A 19037-nucleotide genomic window follows, 5' to 3' on the forward strand; every position below is an offset into this window, starting at 1 on the left:
TACTTTTTGATAACCCGATAAAATCTTAGGCTTTACTCAAGTGTATGCAATGGTTTGTAGTTATCTATACCTTCTAGAAAAAAGAAAAAAAAAGAAAAAAAAAAAAAGGGGGACTTAGCATAAGGTGAGAAAAAAGGATAATCAAATAGAAGAGGAGAAAATAAACTGATTTTTGTCTGATGAGTTATGTCTCAGGAAGATATTTGAATAGTCAATGGAAAAAAGATAATTTTGTAAAATTCCATTGCCTTCGTAGTAGGTATAATTTACTTAGAACATGCTTAATGATGACAGCTGCAGATACCTTAAGACAACCAGTTACCTATTTCTGTAGGATATCTTAAGAAACCATATTCAGTAACAAGTAGTTACTGAACAGTTTGTTTTTTTATTACTGCTATCAATGGGAAAAAGATATGGTCAGTAACACTAAATGAATGTTCTAAGTCTGGTGAAATGGGGAACAGGATGTGACATTAATTAAATTCATGAATTTTAAAAGAATGAGTTGTTTCATACATCAGTTTGTAGAATGACAGAGCAAAATAGGCCAAAAACACTTCCCTGAAGGGGTGCATAAACCTTCAACGGAGACTGCCACTGTGCCTACGAGAGAAAAAGAAAGTAAGGGGGAGGACGGGCAGGGGGAGTAAGAGTGGTGTAATAGATGTTAAATGAAGTGTGACTTTCATGTGGTTGTGGCCTCTGGTCCTTTAGTGTTTGAGTGCAATACGTTTTTCTCGATGACAAATGTTAGAAAGTTGTTTATTGCCCAGGGTGTTTTAGGTGCCAAAAGGCTTGCAAATGAAAGATGGCAAAGAGAACATCAGAGCGAACATGAAACTATTAAAGGAATGTCAGTCCATGCATACAAGTACAGAAATAAAAACAAAATTATGTTAATATCTTCCTCATTATTTTCCCTGGAAATAGACCTTTACTCATCTGTCCCTTCTATATGCTTTAATTAAATGTGTTTAAATAAATAAAAAAGCCCTAAGCATATGGGATGACTAATGATATTACTCCAATGCCATTTCTTCAACAGCAATCATAACTGAATTGCTGGTACATTTTCAATGAGGCCGTAGCTCTCATTCACTGGTTCTTGTGAAAAAGAGCTGCACCAATTCACTGTATTGATTAAATGATCACTACAGCATTTTGTAGGTAATAGCAATGTGTATGTGTGTGTGGAGGGTGAATACCTTTTTTAATTAAAAAAAATGAAAGATACAACTGTTTTGGAAAACAGTCTTCTGTGTGATGTTTTCTAATATATAAATGAATATAAATAAAGATATACAATGAAACGGATCACAAAGATCAATGTTAATATAGATATTTTTTAGGTTATCTGCTTTATGTCTATTAAAATGTATCTTCCTTGATTTATGATTCTATAAAATAAGATTATCTAGTTCTGAGAAAAAAAAATTGTTGGAGTAAAGCTCTGCCCATTGGGACAAAATGGTCCCAATTTTATCTTATTGTACCCAGCCTTATAATTCTGAAAATAAAAAATAAAATTTATTAATTAAATGTAATATTTAAGACATTATAGTTATGACAGACCCTAGGTTTTTTAAAATACCCATTTCTTTCACCCAGATTCTCCGTAACAGTCAAGGCTAAAAGCTTATGGATAAAAGTATAATGAATGATAGCTTATATTTGTATTATAAAAAAAAAAATAAAATGGGGGGGGGGGGGCATTTGAACTACTGGTGAACTAATTATTGTAACTCTAACAACTTTACTGGGAATCTGTAAGCAATGCATTGCCCGCAATAGGTTATGTATGACTTTATTATATTCTCCTTTAATGCAGAATCAGAATGCAACTGGTTTGTTTCCATATTTAACAGTTTAACTATTAACTGTCACAGCTCTCACTTACCCTGTCTAAGTATACATCAGTGAGTGCATTAAATAACACGCTAAGAAATTCCTATTAGCATGCATTTGGATCATTAATGTAGCCCAATAACTTTAATTAATACAGTTGAAAACAACTAATAAATCTACGTGTTTGTATTGTCAATTAAAATCTGCATACATACTATGACATTCATTAAAAATTAAGCAGATAGATACAGAGATAATCATGCATGCCACATTACTGAGAATATGATGCATTGTTAATTCATAGGAACTGAAAGCCTAAGTATTTCTATCACTGTAATTGATGGGCTTTGTATATACTGCTTCATCATATAAATTAATCTGAAACAAAATTTCCTCTAATTTATTGGCACTTCTGAAATGAAAGAATACTAGGTAAATATGCATAAATTGGCGTATGTATGCTATTGGAAATTTCAGTATTGATACTTACAATATTCCATAAGCTTGTTTTCAGCATACGTTAAGTATATGGTAGTTAGTCCATTACCTAATTATCTAAAATGTTATTGGCCGTGAAGTAAAATTAATTTTTCATCGGTAAATATGTTCACTGACCATAGGTTCTGCATTTGAGATGTGGAGTAGCTTTATGGTATTAAACCATCCTTTAATAATCTAAATACTTTATAAAACACACAGCCAAGGATATATATTAATATTTAAATATTAATTTCTCTGTATCTAAGATGTTATTGAAATTTCTTTCTTTACTATCTGTCAAGTACACTGAAGGCAGGAATACCGCCTTCCATGCATGTTGTACTCATTTTCTCAGATTTCTGTAAATTCAGCAGCATTGGCCAAGTTAATCTGATGGGATCATGTCTGATAAAGTTCTGCTTTCTTGGTACTGTGGACGTGGAATAGTGGAATACAATTCAGATTAGCTTGCTGCAGTAAGTGGGCTGTAAAATTATATCTTTTAATTTTACTCGCAGATCACTGCTATGGATTTTTTTAATGTATTTTTTATACATTGAGCCAAATATTTACTCTGTTCTTTGAGCTACTGTTGTTGGAACAGATTAACAACTTGCTAGAGACACCACTGTCTTTCCTGGTAATTGCATACTGCAAAGGGGCTTGGCACTGTGCTGTGTAATGAGAACTGTGTAGGCATTTGGGTTTCTGTTGTAATAAAAACTTTAAATAAATGTTGTTCTTTAAGCTTCTGGGCAAGACTGATTAGGCTTCTCTACTGAATAACCTGGGAAGAGTCTCTCTTTTCCTTTCTCTATTCTCTCTGGCCTCCAAAGTGATCATTCAGAAAATGAGTATCTATGTATTCAGATTTTAGAGTACCTTTGGAGGTTCTATGCTTTACATAGCAAAACTGACATCTGGAAATAAAACACCTTGTTGAGGTGAAAAATGAATCAAGTTAATTTTGTACAGGCAGAGTTTGAGGGCAAAATTATTTTCCATGTTCAAGCTAGGCCAGATGTCTTTGTGCTAGGAAATGCAGGGTGGACGGAATTAAGGCATGTCATTTAAGATTCCTTTTGTTGTTGTCATGCATATTTTTTAGACGTATAAACATGTGCTTTTGATGAGATGGGGTCTCTCCTCCACCTTCTAGTTATCTAGTTATCTAATCTGTTTTCCAACTTCACTTATTATTCCTGTAGTCCAGGAAACACATAAATCACAGTCACTTTTAAAGTTATATTCATTCTTCAGAGACAAAAGTATATCTAACTACAATGTATTAATTGCTTAATAACTGCTAAACATGCAGTTTTAAACAAATAAAGGACCCTGATGATCAGTGAAGGTTTTTGAAAGGCATGTCCCACACATTTTGTAGCTGGTTGATGAGCCCCTGTAGTTTATATTCTGGGACGATGGTGCAGGATGTTTGATGCTATGGTACCATTTTCTTGAGTCTTTTTAGAGCAATGGAATAAGTCTAGAGTACTGTTTACAGGAAAATGATTGACTTTTTCCATACTTTAAGTCACTTTTCTACTCCCAGAGCTGCAGAAGAGAAAGAGCTGGGGGCAGTGGCTCATTCTAAAGTGCTGTGAGAGAAAAATTAAGCATTAAAGATGAAAAAAAAGATATCCATAGGCTCAGGGGAGCAATAAAAATTTTCCAGCTGCTCTTAAAGATGCTACCTTGCTGGTTGATCCTACAGCTATTGTGAGATACCAAGACAGTAGCAAAATTATGTTGATAAATATGCATTTTGGCATAGAAAGTGAAACACTTGTTTGGAGCCAGAACAAAAGCAAAACTTCTGTGCTGCTATGACTGAAAAATCTGAAAAAAACAAGTGCTTGGAAGAGGAGAAAGTGTTCATAATAATTTCTGTTCTTCATTCCAGCCTCTCTGGATTCAGAAGTTAGAAATCACACCATGAAGACCAGCATCTCTGTCTCCCCCTTGTAGTAGGGCAATGTGTTATTACCATATGTGAAACTGCCAGATCTTCCCGTTTGCTGTCAAAGCCTTTCTCAAGCCCTTCGAGTGCTCCCTGTGATAAGAGTTATTTAAATTTCATAGCTTCTCATGTAATACAACAGAGTTCCAAACATTATTTCCTGTTTTCATGGCTCTCTTCTAACCGTTTCCTCTCTCAGAACTCTGCTTGGCACTTAGTTGATGAGATCCATAAATCTGTATGTAGTTGTGTGACAAAGGCTTTGGTCTTTGGGCCTGTAGGTCTTCAAAGTATTACCTGAATAAAAGTAGTTTATTTGCAATTACTTAGAATGTTACTCTTTATTGACAAGCATACTAGGCAGGCTAAATTACTGTTTTCATTTATAAAACGAGTGATTTTATGCTAATTTCTGTCCATTTATTGAAAATCAGTACCATTAAAGTTGAGACTGAAGAGTACAACATTCCTGTGAGTGTTTTACCTCTTCCTGCTGCACCCCATTTATTCCACATTATACATTCCCCTTCTTTATTGTCATTCTAGGATATTAATCTACACAACTAACAATTTTTTACTGATGTTTCTTTCTGAAAATATATTTTTTAAAAATAATAGTTGGCTTCAAACTGTAACTTAGAGGATTTTATTTTCTCTTGTTATTGATAATTGCATATATTGGACCAGTATCAGGTCTAGCCAAAGCTGTAGATGTGTAAAAATGTATAATTTAAAGGGAGTCATATGATTAGGAATTGTTTAACTAAGAGTATAATCTCAGATATATTTCTAGGGTGAGACTCATTTACGTGTCAGCATATTTTCATATACATCATTCTAACAATCATTGATTGGTAAAGGTTTTAACACTCGGCCACACCACGATCATGAACAAGGACACTGCTCTTGTTCAAAATAAGACCTAAGGAGCAATGAAGGAGGAGCAGAATCAAAAATAGATTTTTCACCTTGAAGGAATGCTAGAACAAACTTGAGATTTTATTAAGACACAGTACATGCACTTTGCTGATTACCAGAGATGGCATGGCTCTATCATATGCAAATGCAGGAGATTTTGCTTGATAACAGTTTGCCAAGTGACCTGATTAGGATGCAGGAAAACCCAGCAGTAATGCAGGAGTCATCAGCAAGAATTGCAGCTGGAATGAAAAATCAGGCTGGCATTGGGGAGGGCATAATACAAGGTTGTTAATCTCTACCATGTGGCTTCGCACTCTAGGTTGGTCATAGAGCAGTGCAGAATTGTGGCAAGTACTATGTATAGACCTAGTCATGAGACAAGTTCCTCACTGATGGCAAATTGTACAGCTTATTACTGTTTCAGTTCTCAGTGGTATCGGTATCTGTCATCTGTTATTTGAGGGCTGATAAAAATAGTTCAATATATGGACCAATTATCCAGCAGAGCAAGGTAAAATTGTAGTTGTAGATTAAAGAGTTTTACATGGAAAATATTCTAGCGCTGAGATCCTTAATGAGATGAAGTATTTAGATTGATTTGCATATTGGACCTTGTCCTGAATTTCACTTCTGTACTTTGAAACACCTAAAAAGCAGAAAGTCCACTCTAACCTTAATCCAACTGGGAAAAGCTGTGAGGCTAAAGACAAACATTTTAAGCATTACCAAGCAATGGTAATGTTGACTTATTAAAAATAAATAGGAAAATTTTCACTCAGAAACACAGTATTGGTCTGACCTGAAATATCAGTGTTGATGCACTTTGTTTAAAAAACACAAAGAAAGAATCTAGCAAAGGGATTCCAGAAGAAAGATGTTGCACGTGGAACAGTGATATGTAATTTGCAAATAAGAACCTCAAGTAAGTTAATTTTTTTTTATGTTCAACAGAAAAGCAGAAATGAGAAAAGAATTTGTCCCATTGATAATATTTATGAGTTAGAAGTTTATGAAAAAGGTTAGTTCATTGATTCAAATCGGGTCTTGGAGACAGAATTTAAAATGTGTCATGTCTTAACTCCTTTTTCTTTAAAATGTTTTTCCTTTGCAGTCTGTAACGGCTGATTTAAAATGCAAACAAGGATCAGTTATAAAGGGACAAATCTCCTGAAGGCTTGCCAGTGCATATACACAAGAGGTATGTCCATTTTCATGTAGCCATCATTTGTTTTTTCCGAAGATGTAGCCTGACAATCAAAAAACCTCAAAAAAAAAAATAGCATTTAATTGCCTGGAGCGGGCACATGGACATTGAGGGCCACATACTTGCCTGAGTGCAGGTGATTGAGTGACTATGAATAGTGTTATTTTTCAAAAAGAAGGGAAAAAAAAAGTACAGACAATAAGAAACCTATGATAAAAATAACTCCAAGGAAAAAGCACTAATATGGCTACTGAGAAGTACCAAGCTCTATGAACTTCACTCTTACAGATCTTGGTTTTCAAAGAAAATACAGTTCACTGAATTTTGGTAACATTTTGGTTTTTTCCCTCTGATGGCTACTGCTTCATTCCATTAGAAAAAAAAAAAAAAAAGAAAGAAAAAAAAAAAAAAAGGGAAAACCGGGAAGGATCTTTCTGAATTCCAGTGATTCCAGTGCAAGATTGGATTTATTACGGTAAAAAAAAGCATTTCAGGAAATGTTGATCTTATTTCATATCATTATGAGATTTATCCTAGTTTCAAGTCAGAAGAACCTGTTAATAGCCCTTAATCATCCTGTTATTTTTCATCACAAATTAACACAGAGCTTGAATTTAAAGGAAATGTTTCTGCAACAACTCAGCAGGAAGTCATAACAGCCTGCCTTAGAGTTCCAGGCTTACAGACAGTAAAGCACCGAGTACAGAGTCTGTTCATGTTTGAAATCTGTTCTTTGGGAATTAATTGGAAAGTACATTCAATGTCCAATAATGAAAAAAATTGCAACGGAAAAGCTTCTTTCATATTTTGAAGCCATGGTAAATGGTAGCTTCTTGTTCTCTTCCCAAGGCAAAGCACTCTTGCATTTTGCCCATAAAAACCATGCCCATTTTACCATTTTTCGGAAGTTGTAACCCATACAAACTATTGCTCTGGGATATAGTATGAATTCTGCTGATGTTAAGCATGATATCATGTTTCATCAATGGGAATTGTGTATATTTACATCAGTGCAACTGAGACCAGAATATAGCCCTAATAGCATATTTGAATATAGCAAAACAAAAACATTAAACAAATCTACACCTAAAGAGCCTCTGAAATGTTTTTGACATTCCTTTAATATGTCACCCTCTTCAGTATTAATGATGGGTACAGAAAAACAGGAGAGTTTATTTTCTTTGTGCTGCATGCTTTTTTCCCTTTAATCTTGTGTTAATGCTAATGCTTGTAATACTGACCAAATTAGACATAGTAGAGGTGATCTATATTTTTCTTCAGAAGATTCTGTAATTATGGCATGTTTTTCAGTGTCAATAAATGAAACTGATATATCAAAGTAATATTTTTGCATCTAATAAAGGTGCTTACAACATTAAAAAAAAAAGATAAACTCCCTCTAACACTGTTATGAATGGATACCAAATTTATTTTTTTTTTATATTTTAGTAATTGAAATAGGCTGATAATCAAAAAATGTTGGTCCCAGAAATTCTTGTTAAAATCAAGGAGACTTGTTATATCTGTGTCTATAACCTTTGCAAACCTGGGGTTAAGGCACAAGGGATCATCTCACTGTTTTGGTCAACTCACATTCTAATATTGGGAAGCTAATGCATAATCTGCACCCTCAAAGAGCTACAGACAGATAGCAGACTGCATTGGAAATATTTTCCTTCTGTATATTAAGTGGGATCTAATTTTTAACCTTATATTATATTGCTGAATGTGGCAAAAGTAGCAGCCTTTCCTTACTTTGAACAATTAATCCTTTACAGTGGTATGCATCTGCTAAATAAAATATGCAAAAAAAAAATTAACATTACTTTTCATTTAATTTTAAATTGAACTAGTTTTAGGTTTTGTTCCCCAACACTTGGATACTTGTAAGTACTTACCCCATCGATATTATAAGAGCAGGAAATGAAACACAGAGGGGTTTTTTTTGTTGTGCTCATTTCTGCCTTTTGTGTGAAAATGGCTACAGTTTCCTTAGCAATATTCTTAGGAAAGCTCTTTCCCTCAGGAACAGGAGAACATTTAAATGTATTTTAAGCCAACTCACATTTTGCTGATTGGAAATTTATCCATGATAAACGAAGGGGAGTGTTTGGCCTACAGGGGAGGAGAGAAAAGCGACCATATAGGCTGAATGACTGTCTTTCATGGGGTTTGTTTCTTTCTAGAAATACTTTGTAGATTACTGTGTTTTCCAAAATCTTCCAGTACTGTACAGGGGAAGATGCATGGCTTCTCTGTCAGGTCTATTTCAGAGAAGCAAAGTTGCTCCTTCCATCTTGCTTGAGCAAGCGTGGAGAGTCCCGGGGTCAGCTGTTCCCACTCTCACGTCTGTCTTGGCAGGGGCTTACATGAAGGTGCCTTGTTGAGAAAAGATGAAGAGCTGCCTTCTTACCACTGAGCCCAAATGGACATAGGGGAGAAATTGTGGCTCAGTCCATATAGTTTATGGCCTGTTCAAAGTGAAGAATGTAAATGCTGCAGTTTAAACCAGATTATAAAGTAGCAATCTGCTTCAAAATAAGAGGAAGGGACTACGGGGCTGATTTCTCACACTTCCTTCCCATGTGGCTTTTAGTGGGCAAAATGTACTTTAATTTTAGGTATGACGTGTAATCTGAGCTCTGCAAAATATTTCTGGCAATTACTGCACCGTATCACTTTCACAGATGCACATGCTTTGTTGCACTGTTCACAAAATAGATATGGATCTTGCATAACATAATCTATCAGTTTAACTCTCTAGCTTCATTAGTTATGGATAATTAAACTACGGATGCTTGGTGTGCACATTTTAAATACTTATTGTCTCTTGCTGTTTACAGACCAGACACCAATATGTGTGGTGGATGCTGCACTAATGAGATTATGGAAAAAATATAGCTTGTACTTTGCTTTTCTCTTAAAATTTGTAACTGTCATTTTGGGCTTTGGACAAGAAATTAATTTCTAAAATCATGCATCAAACATGAGTCACAATGCTATTCCTTCTTAAAACCCAAACACATGATCTCTTCTTTCCTCAAATCTGCACTAATTGCACATTAACTATACCTAAATATTAGTAACAAAGAATTTGGCATAGAACTAATTCTGTGCAATAAAAAAAAAGATAGATCCACTATTTGTAGCAAAATCCAGCTGGCAGTAGAATGGAATCCCAGAATATAAAGATTTAACCGTCTAGTAATTCAGTAATGGATTGCATTGACTTTGGACTGGGCCAGACAAGGAAAAATGTGGCATACTGAAACAGAAGAAATTGTAATTATTATTATCATGATAGATAATAATCTATTTCCAGGTCTTGTAGATAGAGGATCATATTGATAGATAATTGTACTGTCATAGATGACAGTATATCTTGGTCTTGTAGTTAGAGGATCATATTGGTAGATAATTGTACTGTCATAGATGACAGTATGTAGGAAATTTTGAATATCAAAACATTCTTAGGGAAAAAAGGAGTTAGATCCAGAAAAGACAAAATGAAGTTTGTTTTTTTTTCATTTAGACTGGGCCAATTGGTATTTTATTATTTATTAGTTTAGACTGGGCTAATTGTTATTGTTTTGCCTTTGGACAGTTAACTATAGGAATTCTGTATCTTTTGAATTACAACTACATGATCATAATATTTAGAAGCCTACTTTTGGCATGGGAAATAAAAATATTTAGAAAAAGCAGCAAACGAAAGTAGCTTTACAAGATGCAGATGAGAGGAGATCTCTAAATTGTCTGTGATGGGTTTTCTTCCCCTCTCTTCTAACAGTGTAGAGAAATAAATAAATAAGGTATAGTAGAGCCCAATTAAAGTGTAATTACCAGCTGGATCGTATTTCAGGAAGTGTACAAATGTGTTTCCTAATTTTTGGTTGGATCTCATTTTTCTATCACTTAAGCCAAAATGAATGTTCCCATCTTCTTCAGGGGAAATTAGATCAAGCCAGGAATTTTAGGTTTATTGAACTCTTTTAGAAAAAAGCACTAAGGATGAGGCATCAGGTACCATCTGTACTATTCAGCACATTTAAAGACTCAGGGACGAGAAACATTTCAATCTATGTAGTTAGTATAAACTCTATTGGAGGCATGAAATCAAGTATCATGGAAATGCCTTAACAAAAGCTGCAACCTTAAAATTTCCCCATTTTTCTACCGGCTTTATGTGTCTACATAGTGGTAGTGTTCCTATTTACATGATTACTTACAATTTCCCCCAAGAAGACACCTGTTGTCATCAGCATTTTATAATGTGTCTAAGATATAAAAAAACACATATTAGAATTTGAGTTGAGAGATCTGAGGTTGTACCAGGAACTCAGAACTTGGAGATCCTCATCAACTTTCATGTGAGATGATTTACTGATGATTGTTTTATCAGAGTTAGGTTGATGGTTGGACTAGATGATCTTAAAGGTCCCTTCGAACCTAGACAGTTCTATGATTCTATGATTATTTTTTTTTACAATATTTCCATTTAATATTACTATATAAATAGTTGGAGTATTGAAACATTTATAATATGTTCTTGTGATAATATTTGTTTTATTTTCCACAGACACTGATTGATAGATGGATGCATTCAAACTAAAAAGCACAGGTTTTTTGGTGTCAAACAAAAAGTTAAAGATGAAGTCCTTGAAGTAGTAGAGAAATAAAATCTGTCACTTCAAAATGCACATTTTTTGATTTAAAGGAAAAGAAGAAAAATAAACTGTACTTACAACAAATTCATTCAATTCCTTGTTACTTTTCTCCTACGGAAATAGTTTGACAAAAAATGTTCATTAAAAAGGGATTGTTTTGCTGTGAATGTTTCCATTTTTCAAACAGCTGTGTGAATTGTTTTTTGAAATTCGAATGGCAGTTTAGCACAATCTCTAAGTACATAACATTTTCTTGCTTGCAAAGGGCTGTTGAGTTGCAAGCCAAGTATGGTTAGCTGCTGATTGGTGAATGGGAGCCTGACCTCTATGACTAGAATCTCTTTTGACAGTTTTCTTGGGGAACAAGTTCCCTCATTTTATTGTTAAAAATATTTATAAATGGTTGTATTGAAAAAAATGTGCTAATTTGTTTTGGAATTATTTGTGACTGACAGAATTTAGTTGAAAGCAGAAATGTGTTTTGATCTAAGTGCACCTTGGCAAAGACCTTTCATTTTCAAAATTCTGAAATAAGTAAATTGGTATGAATTTTCATAGTACAACATCAAGAAAAAAGCACACTTAATAAAACTCAGGTTATTGACTGTTAGCTAAAGCAGCAGTGTGAGGTTTCTGTACCGGTCATATCATAGAAACACTCATATTGAGATGATTATGTGCTGTAGGAGAAGGTCTATTTGTTCGTCAGTGCACGAAACCAATAATAACACATGTTTATGTTATTCTTATTGTCTCTTTTATGACAGTAACATGGAAATATCCAAACAGATTTTGAGTCAATTAAAGATAGGAACAGCTTTGCCATGGAACTTTATTGTAGCACAGTTAAGTAGCATAAAGGTTTTTTTTTCTATTTTATAACTTCATTTGATAATCCATTTCTGTTCTTATTTAAGATTCCTGATTTCTTTTTCTTTTTTGTAATCCATTTTTCCAAGTACAGTTCTCCAAGAGAGAAAATCGGTGTCTGCCAAACTTCAGATGAAAAATTAATTGGATTATTCTTATTTGGAATACCTTCCCACAATAAAAGGTAACTCTTAGGAGCTAACATCAATTCTCGAACTTGACCAAGATAACTTAGAACATTATCAGACCCTAGATCTATAATAAATTATTTTTCTGTCTCCTCTCTCTTTAAGGTTTCAAAATACTTTATAGTTACATTGGGCTCATGCCTGCAAGGTCTACTTGAAAAGGCACATCACTGTGAAAATCTGTCCTGCCACGTCAGTAGGGAAATAAGCACATGCAAAGAGGTTTATAGAGAAAATTTTTCTTCTTAATTGGTTCAACAAAATACAAGTTCTAGAGTGTTACTGTAGCATAGGCTACAAGCGAGCTTATTATGATTAAATGATTTTGATGTATAGTAATCTTAAACAGTGTGGAATTTTTAGAACACAGAGATAAGGAAGGAATATTAATAATGAATTGGAGACAGGGATTTCATCAAATGATCACGATTACATTATACAAAATAAAACTGTCTCATCTTACTTTGTTTACTTGGAAGATTAAGAAGGGTAAAGTCACTTGGAAAGATACTTTAAAATTGCACTTAATATTAGCCTACTAATCATAAAATTAAGATATCAACAGAAATAGAGCCAGTTGTGGTGAACTATGAAGAATGAAGTGTTCTTGGAATCCATAGAGCAGGTAGCCAGAGCTGGAAGGTCAACTGCAAAAAAAAATCCATACAAAGATTAAAGCAAAACCAAGGTGTAAAGTTATTGTCCATTGATTGACCTTCAGCCAGTTCCTCAGAATCAGCCAGTGGAATAACTCATTTGATCAACTGCTAGAATTCATGTGGTAATTAAAATAGCCTCTCTGCTCCCTTTATAGATACATGATGTCTGAGAAGACATCTTTACAGAAAATATTAAGATGTCTAAGACAAGGTAGTTTCATTAGCGAGACCTTGTGCCACTGAGATGAAAATTTCGGTCCCAATAAGTGCCTGTGATTTGAATATCCTTAGTATATAACATAACAACTTTTGATGACTCTTCATGATTCCATGACTCCAAATACCCAGAGATCCTTGATATGAAGTAGGACTATAAAACATGGACTCTGTGACACTTAACCACATAGAGATTGATTTTTTTTTTTTGCCCAGTTTCCTCAGTGAACTACTTCCTTCATTATGTTCTAAGTTATCTGGATAAATTTCAAGAACTGAGCTACTAGCTTCTAAGGATTACCTTTTATTGTGAGAAGGTATTCCAGATAACTATAATCCAATGAATTTTTCATCTGAAGTTTGCCAGACTCCAATTCTTGCAGGATATTCTCCAGATTTTGTAGTACCCTAATTAATAAGAAAGCAAAGGCAATTTTGCTGATGTCTAAGATAGAACAAGCTTCCAACAGTGATATCAACATTTTGGGAGTGGCTGTGGAATTTGGAGCTTTTGAGTAATCTGCACAGAACTGATAAGTAACTATAATCTGGGGAGACCATTCTGTCAATATGGAAAAATATTGCATTCAATATTATATGAGTCAAAATTATTTATTTTGGATGTCTCTTTAGAGACCTATTGTTAGCATTAACATATGTACAGGTTCATCCAACATGCATTTTGGATTAACAAAAGAAAAAGATTTAAAGTTGCTGAAAAGTTTCTGTTTTATACAAGCTTTTTCTCTTTCCTTCTGTTTGCCCAAGTACAAGAATAATAATTGTGCATTCCTTTTCACAAACTAATAGAAACTAAAGACTCACCATATCCCTGTTCAGGTCTCAGAGTAGCACTTTGGCTACAGTTTGTAAACTAACTTTAAAATTTATATAACATTTTTGTAACTTGTATATTTAATACCTAAACCATAATGGTATACAAACATTACTTTTTCTTCCTATTATAAAACCATTGTGAAAGCAAATGGAAATTTTTTTAAGTTTTTCTTGCAATGAACTACGGTTTTTATTTTGTTAGCAAGATGTCCACTAGTCAGCTCAGACAGAGCATAATGCTGTAATAATTTAAAACTACATTCTACAGCTTATTCACAGTGGGTTATTTTGATATGCCACATTAAGATTTAATTTATGTGCATGGCATATGGAAGTATGTATAGGTATATAGGCTTGCTTTCCTCAGTTCATGGCTGGGAAAAAAAGATAAGAAAAAAAAAGGTGGAAGTAGGAAAAAAGCAGTGTTCATGTATTGCTTTATTTTTATTCTTATCTACCTTTGCACCCAAAATTCAGTAATATAGTAATATGGAATCCTTTATACAAGTCTACTGAAACGTCCCCTTCATCTCTTTATTGTTTATAGGTATGTGCATATGCATACAGGAAAAATAATATAATCACAGAAAAACATGAACAAATTTCCCAAACTTTTAGCTTTCTTTTAACAACCATGGGAAGTAGTCATTCATTATAACAGTTGCTTTTTCTGCATTTCTTTTAAGTATCTTTTGCTGCACGTTATTTTTCCCTTAGTTGTATACTTCAGCCTTCTAGGTTCTGTTTCCACAGCTTCTTCATCCAATTAGTAAATATCTTGCCTACTCTGTAAAAGCAGAACAACAAAAAGAGAAAGGACGATCTTCTTCCTGTCATAGGTTAGAGGGAACGTAACAGTTTTATTCCCATCTATTTTTTCACAGCTCTGTATAATGACACTCTGTCCCCAATTTACTACTTTTATGCCCATGCAGCAGAACACTTGGAAATTAACTAAAAGTTAGAGGCCTATGTGTTTTGTATTTGGTTGAGTGTAGGCAGCAGAAAGGTAAACAGTACCTGTTTGTATAGTGCTTCTCATATTTGTATAATAGTAATACAAATAATGACAGTAACAGCAAAATGTTTTGGTTTATGAAATAAAATTAAATATTCTAAAAATATAGTATGACAAGACATAAACTACCATCTGCAGGATTTTTCAGTCTAGCTGCTTATGTCTAAACACTACATAGCTGTATTCTATTGACATCCATGGCTTGAAAACAGCTTTATTGTAGATTATGACTTTCGGGGATATGATGACAATCAATTGATTTCATCCTGCTTGATCAATACTGAGTATTGTGCTTTGGAATAAATAATTCATGCAAATAGTACCATCAGAAGGGACTAATACTATAATTTTTTTAACCTCAGGAATGATTTATTTTACAATTTGCCTAAAAGTGTGTATTTGTACACAAATGTTTACACATCACAAGGCACAGTGAGAAAAGTCTTTCTGTATAAGGAGAGCTACTACCAAAATGAATGAAATTCAGTCTTGACATTTCTGACAGTCAGTGCAGGATTCAATTCTTTCATGATGTTTTTATCCCATAAAGACCTGCCATCATTGTTCTTCTAAGACTGACAACAAAAATGATCCCCTTTGAGAAAATGGCTTGAATATGTGAAGTCCCTATTTAGACATCCCATGCATCTCTGAGGCATTTCAAATGCTTGATTTCTTGTCATAGACATTTTAAAAGTAACAAATGCTTCACTACAGTATGTTGTCTCTGCCAACAGCACCAAGATGAGGAAATATTAACATTTTAAATTATATTGTAAGGTTTCATTATATAGTTGACTTGTAGAATCTATGGTAATAGGTGAAACAGAGAGGGAGATAGATATTCAGTGATCTACTCTATGATATACTACTACTACTACCACAGAATTTCAGTAAACTTATTTGACAATAAGCAAGGCTAATGAATGTATTAGAATCCATGTAGCTAAAATTAATATTGTGGCAGAACCTTCCTAGGATTTGGATTATTCATAACCTTTTAAGAGACAATAACTTTCTAAAAACCCTTTTGTTCTCAAGGTCTCTCCAAACTTGCTATTATAATAAAAAAAATTTAATATGAGCTAAAATTCAGTTAATGTACTCCAAGCTAAGAGTTAGATGAAGCAGTTTCATAATTATCTTTGGTTCAAATGCCAGCTCTTTCCAACCCATCATGGTATTTGATTTGATTTGACACTTTTCTGGAAGCCTTTTCTTTCCTTGCTTCACAAAAATTTGTGAATGCCTCAATTTGGTAAAACTGGAGAAGGTCAGTTCACTATTTTAGGAAGGAGTAATCACATTTTTAGTTGCTTCTCAGTGGTTCTCCCACAATTCCTGTGGTTTTCACCATTTATTGTGACTCTTTTAATTGATAATTTACATTAAATTTAATTTTATGTTAAATGTAAATGCTATGTATGGTTTTCTCACTCCTTTATCACACTGATGGCCAGCATGCTTGTGATTCTCCTTGGGCTGTTTCTGAGAGGGCTTTAAGTCAATACAGATGTAAATCTGCACTTCCTTCCTCCTAAATATTTTGTATTTTATTTTGTATTCTATTTTTTGAGTTATTATTGTTCGTTGCCCATACAAATCCTGTTAAACCTTAAGAGGTTTTTTAACCTCTTAAGCAAGAAAGTAAAATCTTTGGATTCATTAAGGAACAACAATTCAGTAATACTGAATGCACTAACAGTTTGCTAAATTCTTCTTCCATGTATCCTCTTTGGGTACTGACACACTTTACCTGTGTCAAATATGGTGCTAACCACTTTTTGGTTTAGTAAACATGTAATAATAAATTTAAAACTCTTTTTTGTTTACTTATGATGATTCTTTGAATTTGAAAGAATCACGTGCCTGAAGGTGTCTGCTCATGATGTGGTTTGTGACAATTGAACTAGTAACTATTTGAACTACTCCATCTTCTTTTTCCTCTGAAATTGTTCTCTTTGCACATGTTTTCATTTCTATTCCATGGGAACCAGTAACTTTAATGCCTTTGAGCGTTTGTACTAACATCCTGTTGTTGGCATACGTCTGCACTGACTATTAATCCATTTCCAGGAACTATTCTTTGATTCAAAACTAAAATCTATTTTCAGCACGTTACTATACTTACTATAGCTCTCTTGTGAAAGAACAAAGATATCATATTGATGGACCAGCATCTGCATTTCCAAACAGAAAATAAAGATTGAATAAAATAAAGCAAGCAATATTGGGTCGGTCTCATTGAAAGGTAAAGTTATTTGAGAAACAATATAATTTTCATGCTGTGTCTTCTACAGTTGGAACAGGAAATGTCATTGAGATATGACTGCAAAAAAAGAGGAAATTCTTTTACATGCAAACTCTGCTAGTATATTGAAAACTCCTTTATGCAATATTAGTTTTATAATATATATACAAGTAGAAAACACCATGCTAAATCATGAGACGTAGTCTGAGAAAAAGCATTAACCTCAGGTTAGCATGTAACGGTTCATGACACGCCCTTCATGACCTGGAAGGATAGACCATTTCCTAGCTGGACTATATATTAAAAACTGCTTTAGTGAAACTTAGCATATATATCTTTTTCCTATGTATTCATTTATTCCTTCTTATCCTGTATCATTGAAGTACTAAAAAAATGACTTCAGGAGACACTAGCTATACTTCTTCATATTGTACATTTCAGATAGGTATGCTTTTTGTGATCTTCACTGAGAAAGGGCAAAATGAGTTATTTTACTTTAGATTATTTGATAACTTTTGTCTGATGTTGGTCCTTACTCTAGTTTAAAACTGAAACAACATTATATGCAATCTCACTAATATAATATTTTAAATTGTTTCCTGTCTAGAGATTAGATATCCTTTAGCATTCTCAGGGTTTATTTACCCATCTAACACAGGGAACACTGTATTTTGATGATCAGTGTATACCTCTGTTGTATGAGGAACCCGCTTATAACACAAATAATTTTAACCTTCTGAAAAGTGTAATAATTTCCAAAAACATGTCAATAATGTCTTACAGCTATTAGCAAACAGATTTTTTTAATCTATTGATCCATGCATTATGGATGCATACAGATGGACATTACCTATGTGAAATGTGTCACATCACTAAGGCTGATAAGAAACCCCTAGTTATATATAGAAGGATAAAGCCATGTCATAACTTAATGAATTGCACCGCTGTATGTTTTTTTCTAAAATATGTATTTTAAGTGAAGTTGGCTTGCTATTTCTACTTCTGCATGTCTTTTATAGTCCTAAGATTTTATAATTTAGTATTTTACACTTTAGTATTTTACTTGTATACTTTGACACTTTTAATTGTGCTTCTCCCTGTTTTTCACATTTTTAACAGACAGCTATTGCCATTATAGCTAGTATAGGAATGCATTCTCTCTTTTACTTACCACTCAGTCTGTTTGCAATAGATGTATTTTGTTGCTATCTGGCTGGTTTAGGTAAAGAAATTTGTAAATAAATGTTTGTCCTTAGTATATTAAACACATAAAGAGCAATGCTTGTGATATTTGGGTGTGATTAGCTCTTGAAAAATTCATCAAATGTCCTGAGATCTGCACTGCTTTTTAAAAATTCATAAAAAGTTTTGAAGAGTGAAAATGGTTTGACAAGTAGGCAGGCCACAAAGAAACTGACACATCAAGGGAAGAAGATCAAACAGGAATATAGCAGGCATATTCATACTGTAGGCTGTAGAGCCTGGCTGCACTCCAAGGAGGTTGAAAGAACAAGTAGACATGAAATATAGAGAAAGAATAGAGACAGGAATCTCAAGGTGGGGAAATGAAAGACCATTTGACATTCAAAAATGATTTTTTAAACATTTTTGACATGTAGTCAATAAATGCACCTCTGCTTTGCTTATTTAACTAGATGCAAAAGTTTTCTTACAATGGTAATGTACAGTGCATGAATTTTTCAGGAATATGTCTCCTATTTAGGAAGGAAATACTCAGGGGATTTGGAAAGGGTCTCAAAATAATCACTGTGGCTTTGATGCAGGGTTGTGAGTCGAATAGGCTCTACGATGAAGCTGTCCCTGATACCTCATAGCTGCAATCTGACCTTAACCCTCTAATGATTTAGGTGTACTGCACTACACGTGAGTTGTATCATTTAAATACTGGTTATTA

The sequence above is a fragment of the Calidris pugnax genome, unplaced genomic scaffold (assembly GCF_001431845.1).
Source record: "Calidris pugnax isolate Ruff unplaced genomic scaffold, ASM143184v1 scaffold63, whole genome shotgun sequence".
NCBI lineage: Eukaryota > Metazoa > Chordata > Aves > Charadriiformes > Scolopacidae > Calidris > Calidris pugnax.